The sequence below is a fragment of the Bombyx mori genome, chromosome 12 (genome assembly GCF_030269925.1).
Source record: "Bombyx mori chromosome 12, ASM3026992v2".
In the NCBI taxonomy this organism is placed as follows: domain Eukaryota; kingdom Metazoa; phylum Arthropoda; class Insecta; order Lepidoptera; family Bombycidae; genus Bombyx; species Bombyx mori.
The window spans coordinates 14806435-14818555 of record NC_085118.1 but is presented as its reverse complement, the minus strand read 5'-3'; the positions used below and the strand labels follow the sequence as shown (position 1 = coordinate 14818555).

At 37.3% G+C, this 12121-nt stretch overlaps 1 protein-coding gene and 1 long non-coding RNA gene across 2 annotated transcripts in view; one reads left to right on the top strand and one right to left on the bottom strand.

Annotated features, from left to right (window-relative positions):
- Positions 1-9856, top strand: part of LOC119629294 (uncharacterized) — a 41986-nt gene extending 32130 nt beyond the window's left edge. The window contains exon 2 of the long non-coding RNA XR_009974543.1: positions 9468-9856. This is a non-coding gene — a long non-coding RNA (uncharacterized LOC119629294). The remainder of the gene's footprint in view (positions 1-9467) is intronic.
- Positions 1-12121, bottom strand: part of LOC101744455 (kinesin-like protein CG14535) — a 434238-nt gene that overhangs the window by 292526 nt on the left and 129591 nt on the right. The gene's annotated exons all lie outside the window — the stretch shown is intronic.

The window sequence follows — 12121 nt, the reverse complement described above, 5'->3', positions numbered from 1 at the left end:
TAGATTAGCTGTGGTCTTACTTTAGAATATGTGGTTCTAGTTTAAGGTATTAATATGTACTAGAGGTCTCGCAGTAGTCGAAATTCGACTATAATTAATTGGAATTGTAAGTTTGTACACTATTATGATTGTATTTTATACTTCTATAATCACAAATTTCACCAAGACTACACTATATAAAATATTAACAAAGACAATCAATATTTAATCTATTCTCAATTTGACAACAGACGTCAAGAACAAAAGTTTGACAATAAATAGTATGCATGCGTGTGTGCGTCAAATACATGGTATGTAGTGTGTGTAATGTTTTCTTTATTGATTTAATGTATATTTTATTCATAATTAAAAAAAAAAATTAGCATTGTGCACTTCTTCTCTATATTCTCTATAAGTGTGGAAAATTTCATACTCCTCCGTCCGCGCAATTTTCGTAAAAAGGGATACAAAGTTTTTGCTTCACGTATTAATATATAGATCACTGTGGCGGGTAGCCATCATACAACGCAAGATAATTGACAGATGCCTGAATCTCGCTTACGACATTTTCAAGATAAAGCGCATATATACAAGTTCCGAATAACAACATTCGGACCGTCGGTCTACCGAGCAATATCACCCGCTCGGTGGAAGATCTTCCCTCCGTCGTTAAGCATCCCAAAATCACGTAATAAAATAGCATAAATTGCTTTATTTTATTAGCTATTTAAATCAAGTTAACGCACATACAAATGTAGGTAAACATAGTGTAAGCCAATATTAAATCGAGAGTTTGAAACTGGCTGTCAGTCAAGCTGCAAACAACTCAATAATGATGGTCCACCGCAATTCTAGAGAGGTACCTATTAATTTTCTTTATATTCGATTAACATCGATACTAATATAATCTTGTAGTCTAAATAATTAACGAGTTACAACTACTATATTCGAAAACAATTACTTGAAATATGTAGTATATTTTTAACTATTCGGAGCTGATACACGTGACAATGTGAATAACGCTTATCTTGTTAAACATATAATGCCATTATTTGGATCCCAACAGCTGTCTTACTCTTCAAATAAATTTCTTCGTATCAAAATAGGCGAGACAGCAGCTTCTAGACTAAGTCATCTTCCAAAATTTGATAAAGGGTCATCAAAATCATGATATTCTATTCCACATCCAAGCGGATCATGTCTATCTATATTACAACGCAATTAAAAACTCAAAACTCAAAAACACGTATTTGTCTGTGAAATAAAACAGTACAATCTTATGATTCTAATGGCCACAATTCCAATTAATTTTTTATATCTTTGTAACACGATATTTCGAAAATCGTATTCAACATTACCGCTAAACATCACTAGCCCGCAGCAGGTGCACTATGACTTCGACCAGCCGACACTGATACGTGAATGGCCGCCTAATTAATTAACGCGGCCCATTCAATACCAGCTATATTAGTTCGATCGAGGAGCATCGAGACTATGGACCGGCCCCGGTGAACGGAAATCAATGCAATTGTCGACGTAATAAATGACGTTTAGGGGTCAATGAACTCTTATTTGGTGTTCTGAAGATAATGTGAACACCAAGGCAACTTCAACATTGGAAATGGTCGAAATTACGAAAGGTTGCTCTTTGAAGATAATGACGCATGTTTTTCAGACATCCCTTAGGAGACGTATTAGTTTTTATCTTGCTTTAGATAAATTTTATGCAATAGAAAGGTGCCAGGTCGCATTAAACTCCCAGTAGATATAATAGCATGAAATAATAGAAGAGTCGGAATACTGGTATTACTGGTGGTAGGACCTCTTGTGAGTCCGCACGGGTAGGTACCATCACCACTCCTATTTTTGCCGTGAGACAGTAATGCGTTTCGGTTGAAGGATAGGGCAGCCGTTGTAACCATACTGAGACCTTAGAACATACATCTAAAGGTGGGCGGCGCATCTACGTTGTAGATGTCTATGGGCTCCAGTAACCGCTTAACAACAGGTTGGCTGTTGAGCTCGTCCACCCATCTAAGCAATAAAAAAACATTCAAAACCAGATCGCGTAACTTTGCGGCTGAATCGTGTAGGACAGTGGTAACTACCAGTGCAGGCTTAAAACACGCCCTACGATTGGTAAGCTCGATTATTTTACCCATAGAAACCACGAGGGTTCCCGATATTTTGCCTCTCAGTCGACTTAAGTCGAATCGGTTAAGAATCAGATTGCAACTTCTTTAATAATTCCGGAGCCTTAAAACGCGTGCCCTTTTAAGTAAGATCGCGCTGAGCATTCAATTACTTCTTGTTCATAGATTCAAGACATCAGTCTCCTCGTTCGACATGCGAATTAGCCCATAGCCCACTGAGTTTCTCGCCAGATCTTCTTAGTGAGTCGCGATTCCGATCCGTTAGTAGATTCAGCGAAGCACTGCTCTTGCTGGAGCTAGTGTTAGCAATTCTCTCAGGTTGAACCCGTGAGCTCACCTACCGGTCCGGGTAAAGTTGGAATAGCCCCCTTAGGCTACCAACGATTATCTAGGAGAAAAAAAATCTTCAGTCCCGGAAAGTTTGTACAAGAAGTCATATTATGTGATTAACAATGGCTTACCAAATGATGCTTCGGTAGAATGAGATATTCGCTTGGAGTCTTTTCAATTCTCTTTAAATACATATCGACGCTTGAAAGACAAACGTGACTAAGCGACAATGCGTGAACTTTACAATAGACTAATTTAAAGTTGAAACACCTGAAAAAAAATCTATTTTAATGAATCTAGCTGTAGGATTGAAATGATTTTCATAGACCTAGAAATATATTTTTTTTGCGCATTGGATATGGATATTGCCTGTCATTTATGTACAAAGCAGTTATTCTCGCTTAGTCACGTTTGTCTTTCAAGCGTCGTTATGTATGTAAGTGGAAGATAATTATTTAAATAAAGAAAGCCCTTTTTACACTTCTTTCGTCAGTTTTACATCACGACTTTGACGCCTTTTATTTAGTTTGTCGTGTGATATGCATACTTACATGATATGTGATACAACATCCATGTTGACCTAAATTATTTTGAAATGAATTCGAGATAAATCGATTGTAATTCTGTACCGTGGACCGCCTAGCTTTTCCTTTTCGGTCAATTAAATGTCTCAAACATTGCTCGACACTATGAAAATGTTTGTAATATTAGCCATGGGCAATTTCAACCACGTTAAGGGTAACTTTTAGTAATCCTATATCACCAGTCTACCCGGCAAAGAGAGATATTTCCATTGGAAGCACTCACAGTAACATTCTGTTCTTGTAAACTCTTTTTTTGTATGATTGAAGGATTACTGTTGGCCCGGAGGCCTTTCCAGTTTCACCAGGACAGGTGGGCGAACAAAGGCTCAGCCAGGAGGGGTGGGATTTGCTAACAGCTGCCCGAGCGCCACCTAAGGAGACCTAACAACTCAAGAGCAGCTGCTTCGCGAATGAATCTACTACCGGATCGGAATCGCGAGAAACTCAGCGAGCTGATTCATGGCTAACCCACGTCGCACGTCGCACGCGTTGCACGTCGAACTCTTTGTCGAGTTCGACGAGTACCTACGGTTACCGGGGTCCCTAAGCCTGCTCCTAGTGTCTAATGCAAAGGTTATTGGATCTGATGGATCCGTAAGGACATGACTTGTAAACTCATCGAATCATCTAAGACATTCTTACAATTGTTTAGGACATTTAAGAAAATTATGAGAAATTAAATTTATATAAAAAAAAAAAAATATATTAAATTACCGAACCCTAAATTCGCTACTTAAAAGGCAATTACCTTTCTGCGATGTTCCATAATTACCGGTGGAGGCGAACGTCTCCGGGCGATCACTAAAAAAAATTGTGATTCCTTATAAAAAGACTTTAATAATTTATTACAATGACTGTCAAATCATAATCAAGTTAATAAATCGATGGGACTGGAATTGTGCCGTTTTCTCGTGACCTGTCATTTTGTGCACGATTGAATAAGTAATATATTGCAATTTTTTTATAGTAACAAGTTTACAGTATAAGTAACAAGTAACAAGATTACTGGTGATAGGTCTTCTTGTGATTCCGTACGGGTAGGTACCACCACCCTGCCTATTTCTGCCGTGAAGCAGTAATGCGTTTCGGTTTGAAGGGTGGGGCAGCCGTTGTAACTATAAGTATACTGAGACCTTAGAAATCATATCTCAATGTGGCTGGCGGCGACATTGTAGATGTCCGTGGGCTCCGGTAACCACTTAACACCAGGTGGGCTGTGAGTTCGTCCAACAAACTATACAATAAATAAATGCCTTTACATATACGTATAAAGGTCGATGCGATGTCAATAGTGTGTTTGTATGTACATAATATCTTATGCCTTTAAACGAGCAATTCTTGTATATATATATAATCTGAATCTGGGAAACGGCTCCAACGATTTTCATAAAATTTAGTATACAGGGGATTGCGGGGGCGATAAATCGATCTAGCTACGATTTATTTTCAGAAAATATTGTTTTATTCGTGTTTTCAATAATCAACTTTATCGATAATCAACTTTATGACTCTTCCAGACATCTATTGGCGAATAATAATACTATTTTTACTGCTTTGAAGAACAAAAAGATGGCGTTATAAAAAAACAACGAGCAAAGCTCGGTCATCATCTAGTGTTCTCTATAAGCTATGAAAGGGCTGAACAGATTTCGACGAAAGTCGGTATTGAAATAGTTTGAGCTCTAGAACTGAATGTAGGTTACCTTTTATCGCGCAAGTGGGGTATCCAGTCACGGGATAAAAAGTTTAATTCACGCAAGCGAAGTTCAGCTGGGAAACCTAGTCATATAACGTATTTTGGGCCATGATGTGAGCACGTGCAGAGAGGTGTTATCGCTAGGTTTTAGGTGGTAGCTTTACTGGTGGGAAAGCGTCTTGTGAGCTCGCGCGGGTAGTTACCACCACCCTGCCTACTTCTGCCTTAAAACAGTAATGCTTTTCGGTTTGAAGAGCAGGGCGGCCGTTGTAGTACTATAAAACTGAGTTTTAGAAATCATGTCTAAATTTGGACGGCGACATTTATGTTATTGATGTCTATGAACTCCGGTAAACTCTTAACGCCAGGTGAGGCGTAAGCTTGTCCGTCCATCTAAGCAATAAAAAAACTCTTTGCGAAAAAAAACGATGCAACAGGCCTAATGTAATTAAACGCATTTTAAGTGCTCATTTGGTCTGCGATTCACGAAAAACCATGAACATACTTTACAGAAAAGTGCGGCTTATGAAACACATATTCCACTACGAAACTTCGTATGATATATAAATACCGTATGATATATAATATCGCTACCTACCGGCGAGTCGCGAGTAACCTAGAGACTTTATTTTTTACTATGAAGAATGCTGGACAATCTGCAGCGGAGCTATTTACCACCAAAGTAGTCAACGCAGTGACCGCTAAGGAGAAACGAGGATGTTACTTCTGCACTGTTACCGGTGACGACCAGCTCGACGTGCGCGACGCGACGCCAGCCTCTAGTCAAACCGGCCAGCCAGAGTAAAGGAACGCCACAGATTATCAACACTAAATTATAATATTGTATAAGTGGGTGATGCAGTGATCACGTGTTCCATAGCCATTTAGGTGGTGGGATCATCCTTTAGTTCGAAAAATCAAGTTTAAAAAAAAAGGATTGCTGGTGGCCCATATGCCTTTCCAGTCTTACTAGGATGTATGGGCGAGCAAAGGCGGCTCAGCAGGGAGGGAAGGGGCTTGCTAACAGCCGGCCGTCCTCCTCGTGTCGTTTTCTCACTGCTGAGGGTCGTGACCATTATATGTCGACAGGATTTTGTTCATTGTAATGTCCCGCCAGCGCCTCCAGTCATTGGCCGCATGAAGGGCGTTGTGGAATGGGATATCTATTGTGGTGCGGATTTGGTCGAACCATCTTGTCGGACTGCGCCCGCGCGGACTCTTTCTCTCGATCTTCCCTGTCACGAATAGTCTCTCTAAGCTATCCGGTGTTTTCCGAATAATATGACCGAAGTACTCGAGTGCGCGGCGAAGGCAGAGTGTGGACAGTCTAGTCTTGATCTGCAGTTGGTCTAAGATAGACAGATTGCTTCTCTTCAACAGCCGGCCGATCGTCTCCGAAAGAGACCTGACAACTGAATCACAGCTGCATAGCGAATGAATCTACTACCAAAAAATCAAGTTTTTAATCAAAGATCACCACAACCATTGAATCGAAGCATTTAAATTAATTAAAAGTTTAAATTGAATGTTTGGGGGGACTTGGCTCACACCGATACTAACTTAACAAGTGATGTGTCATTGTTGATCGCCTCGGTCGTTGAGTGATCCAAACTACTGTACCACTGTTTCGATTCTCGATCGGGGTCAATATCTTTGTTTTATTTACTATTACCATAATAGGGAGACGAGAGGGTAAGTGACTACTGTCGCTCGTGTATCTCAGCAATGCCAATGGCACAGTCAAGCTGCCACTTACCGTTCTTTGTTAAGTACATTTGGTTTTCGGAGATGTCAGAAAAACTGAAACTGCGTTACGGTTTTTCTACAGAAATGAGTTTTCCTACATAATTGCGGGTAGTCTAAGGTGCTATTCCAGTTAAGCTCTAACTGTACTGTGCTCTAAATGAGAAAATTTACTAATACTGGCCCTAGCAAGAGTAGTGCTTCACTAAATCTACTACCATATCGGAATAGCGATCTACTGAGAAGATCTGGCGAGAAACTCGGTGGGCTGTACCTATGGACTGGAGAAATGAGTATGATAGTAGGGAACTACCCTACGAATGGCGAGTTTGACTTTTATTATCTACTAGTAGGTAAGCTCACGGGGCTCAAACCGGAGTGATGCTAACACTGACTCTAGCAAGAGCAGTGCTTCGCAGAATCTACCACCGGATCGGCAACGCGACCCACTGAGAAGATCCGGTGAGAAACTCAGTGTGCTGTGTCTATGGGTTAATTCGCTCGTCGAGACAAGTAACGGGCTCGACGAGGACGGTGACCGATGCTTGTGGTACCTAAAAGCACCATTAATGGATCGGGGGAATCCGTAATGAATTATCTGATGCTGTTCATTCGTCGTGGAAGTCATTCGTGAATGATTTTGTTCAATGTGCGGCTACTTAGAAAGATTAGTACAAACCAGAGGGTTTGAAACCTAATATAGACGCAGCACTTTAAAGATATACCCCGGGTAGTTTGATAAATAGTTCATGTATCCTCCAAACAAACAAAAAAGTAATCCATATTAATGTCATAAGTGTGAAAGTGTTTTTTTGTTTGTTGTGTGTTTGTTTATTCTTCCTTCACGTTGAAACCAAGCAAATGGATGGACTTGAATTATTTTAAGTTATAGTTTTAGGTCAGGAGAGTGACACAGGTCACGTTTGATACCGAAAAAAATATTCTTATTCCTACGGGACATTGTTTTCTTCTTCTTCTTTTTCTCCACCTTATCCCACTAGGTGAGGGCGGCACAGCTATTTTTTCTCTTACATTCTCTTCTATCAGCCGTCATCTCAACACTCACTCCTCTCTCTCTCAGATCGTCATTCACACACTCCATCCATGTCTTCTTCGGTCGACCTCTTCCCCCCCTCTACCTTGCACTACCATTTCCATACATCTCCTAGTCACATGCATCTTCTCTCTACGCATCACATGTCCATACCACGCTAACCGTCCGCTCCTTAATTTGTTGTTGTTTTATTATCTTTAAAAAATATGAGACATTTTCCTTGAGCACGCAGGCGAAGTCGCGGGTAACAGCTAGTGATGTCATAAAGCGAAATGTGTTTTCGAGATTGTCATTCCGCTCGATATTTATTCGGCCGCAAATAATTCCAGAAAACTACTCTAAATACATTATTTTTTAAATAATAAATATATCGTGTCAGAACGTACACAATTCGTGACGTATATTGACCTCCGCGGGCGGTTTCATAAATTGCATTGCATTACTGCATGCTATTTATGATTGCCGACGCCTCTTTACATGAAGTAAATTACCGTAATTCCAGTGAATTATTGAAGGAATCCTTAAGCTGTTTTCTCGTAAATGCTTTTATTATGTAATTCATATTCACGATTAAATTCCACGGCGAGCGTACAACAGGGTTTGCTAAAACAAAACCTGAACGTAATTAGATGCGAATGTACATATTATTTTGTATATGGACGCTAACCGTCATTATCGGCAATAATTAATCATGATTTACAATCTATACTAATATTATCTATACTAATATTATAAAGAGGAAAGATTTGTTTGTTTGTTTGTTTCGAATAGGCTCCGAAACTACTGGACCGATTTGAAAAATTCTTTTTCCATTAGAAGCCGACATTGTCCCTGATGAACATAGGCTACTTTTTTAATTTTTTTTTTTGATTTTTTCTTTTTTTGATTTCATGTGTGTTTTAATTTTTCCGAAGCGAAGCGAGGGCGGGTCGCTAGTTTATAATATGATGATATTTATTTGTTACTAGCCGACCCGGTAGACTTACGGCCGTTTTCAATAACGTATCTGAGTTTACGGATAGATAGCTATCGCCGAATATCAGCACGAGCGTATCTATCCTTATTTTGCGTTTCACAATCACGGATAAGTGCTATCTCTCTTTAACCAACAGTAGATAGCTTCTTCCCTCCGATTTATCCGAACCTCTTGATACGTTTCGTTCTACTACAAATACGAAACAACATCAGGATCAAGACTTATTTTATTTTATTCTAAATTATAACTATAATTTAACCAGCATATCGTAGACTATCATAAACACATTTGTTTATAACAAAAAGTAATAAAAAAATATGTAGTTTTTTTTAAATTGGACGTATTGCTATTTTTATCCTAGTCGAAATTATGAAACGAAACGTTTTGACAGTCCGTTTGCCAATAAGCAGTGATCAGTTTCTTTTGTTTGTTTTTCTCTTGTTTACCTACTATATTAGATGATGACTTGCCTCCAAAACGCTTTAAAACTTTCGTTTATAATTCTAAGTGTGTTTATAATTAAAGAGCTACAGTGAAATAAAATGAATTCTGTAAGTATCTATGAACTACATTGATAATAATAATTTTACTTTGAAGACTTTGAGTTCAAGTTTAGAAAATATATCTTTTTCAGTCAAGAAAGGCAGCACCCATGACAAAAGATGAGACGATGATTCTAGCAGAGCTTGTGGCGGCGAAAAAACACATCAATAATAAGGCAACAAATGCCACAAACAATAAATTGAAGCAGCAGGCTTGGCAAACCCTTGTAAATGATTTTAATTCGACAAAAATGGGAAAACTTAAAAAACGCTACGGCAACATAAGAAACAACCTTAGTAAGGTTTGTATAATTAGTTGATAGTTTGTCTCTAATAACACATTGACAAACATGATTTTTTCTTTAGGTTGCCGTACATAGTATTTGAAATAATTATGCTCTTTGTTACAGGCTGGAGGTGGCAAGGATTGCAGATAAAATTTTGGATAAAGCATGCACATTGTTGTAGGTCACATATATTTTTAACACTTTTACAGCCAAGCGGAAATAAGATGGAAGAAAAGAAATGCAATGCATTAGCAGAATATCTAATAGCAAAAAAGAGGCTTGATTTAGAAAATGAAGAAAAGGAGATTGTTGTAGCAAAACTTAAGTTAGATTTAGATAATGCTAGATTAAAAATTAAAAATTACTTAAAAGGATTTCATAAATTAAGTAGACAATAATAATTTTATGTTAGATAGTTTTTTAAGTATATGTACAAATTCTAAATTAAATATCTTGCATGTACTAACCACTATGTAATTATCATTTTGGAAAATAAAAAATAGTCAAATTATCATTGGAGTTTATTTTATAAATTATCTTTGGAAGCAATTATTTATAAGTAGTTGTATTTCAGATGTACTGGAAAATTGTTACGAACAATTATATTATTTTCCTGTAATGTATCTGCGACTGAAATTTCTGATTCTAATTCTTCTAAATTCATACTCCTGACGATATTATGCAGCATGGCAGCTATAATAACAGCTTGCATATCTTCTAGTTTTAATCTACTTTTCAATGATAATACAGGGAGTCTTCTTTTACAAACACCAATGCATCTGAAAATTATACATTATTCGCTTACTTTATTTTACAATACATAATAACAAACTCTTAACTAAAAAAAAGATTACCTCTCTATAGTATCTCTTGTTTTATTATGTGATTCATTTTAAATCGTTCCGATTGAGTATGTGGGTTAATTAATCATGTTAAAAGATAGGGTTGTGGGGATAGCCTCTATCGGCAAGCAAATAGCAATTTCCAAGTCCATCTTGTTATCAATGTTCTCTTGATATGTAGATAATTTATTATAGTAGTGTCATATTAACATAATCATAAATTCATATAAACACCTAAATAAGAAATACCTTTTCAATCGGAATGGTTAATTATAGTTGCATCATGAGTAGACCCAGGCCACCAAGCAACAACATTTTGAAACATCAATGATGCATTGCACACAAATTGCACATTCAAAATACTCTTTTTCTATTTCTAAATTCCTCTCCTATATTTGAATCTGTAACACAAATATAAAATGTAAAGGTATCAGTGTGTATATAATAAGAATGAAGGTAAATAACCTACCAGGTTATTGTATTAGTATATGAATGTAATTTAAGGCACCATGAGAATCCAGCAGTATTATAAAATTCCTGTTGAGTGTGATTTTGTAACACAACAAAAATTGGGTATAATTTTGTTATTGCTATAAACAAATATAAGTTGTAATAACGAGTACTTTTATGGTTAAAATTTATCTTACCTTTTTGACGTTACACTCAAATATGATCTCATTAAATTAGTCAATTCATTCACAACACCTTTGCTCGGAAATCTATAGTCAAATTCGTAATTATTGATCTTAGCTATGTAATTCAGACGGTCTTTATTTTCCTAACCATATGATATCGGCCTCACTATCACTATCTGCATCACAATCCATTATCATTTGAAATAATTCCATATCACTATCATCACTTCTACAATATGCCATTATAAAGAGAAACATTTATTAAATTATAGCGATTTACTTTCGAAAGATAAACATGTAACCGGCCGATTTTGACAGTTATGCGAATGCCCTTACTAGAGATAGCGTCGCCTACCGGAGAGTTACTTAAAACTAATATTGAAACGGAAGTAAGCACGATTTGTATGAGCGTTCTATCTTTAGTAGGCTATCCGTCCTCCCGACGATGGATAGATAAATACGATAGGAACTGCTGTTCGTCGATAGGTTATTGGAACGTAAGTAAGGACAAAAGAATAGATTTGTCTATCTTTAGTAACCGAAACTAGGGATAGATAGGTTATTGAAAACGGCCGTTAGTAGTGCTTCAATCGATAGATAAAAGACTTAAACTTTTGTATAAAATAAAACAAAACGAATCCGTCCGACTGGGGACACATCAAAGGAAAAACATTTTTGTTTTTGTTTTTACATAATTCCGAGCATTTTCATATTTATTCACCTTTTAAACCTTCTCTGGACTTCCACCAATAATTCAAGACCAAAATTAGCCAAATCGGTCTAGCCGTTTTGGAGTTTTAGCCAGCTAACGAACAGCAATTCATTTTTATATATACCTATATAAATTACTAACACGAAATTTTTTTTATTGCTTAGATGGGTGGACGAGCTCACAGCCCTCCTGGTGTGAAGTGGTTACTGGAGCCCATAGACATCTACAAGGTAAATGCCGCCACCCATCTTGAGATATGAGTTCTAAGGTCTCAGTATAGTTACAACGGCTGCCCCACCCTTCAAACCGAAACGTATTACTGCTTCACGGCAGAAATAGGCAGGGTCGTGGTACCTACCCGTGCGGACTCAAAAGGGGTCCATATTTACTATTAAGTGGATACTGTTTTGATGTTGACAATGTTTGTTGAAAGTAATTTATATAAAATAAATTACATACTTGGGAGTCATGTCAAATTCACTAATATTTTGAGTATTAAGTTACAAGGGCTTTTTTTTTGTTTTTTCTCAAATATTTTCTTTTTTTTTTAAATAAGTAACAATATTTGCTATAAACGAAAAAACAAGT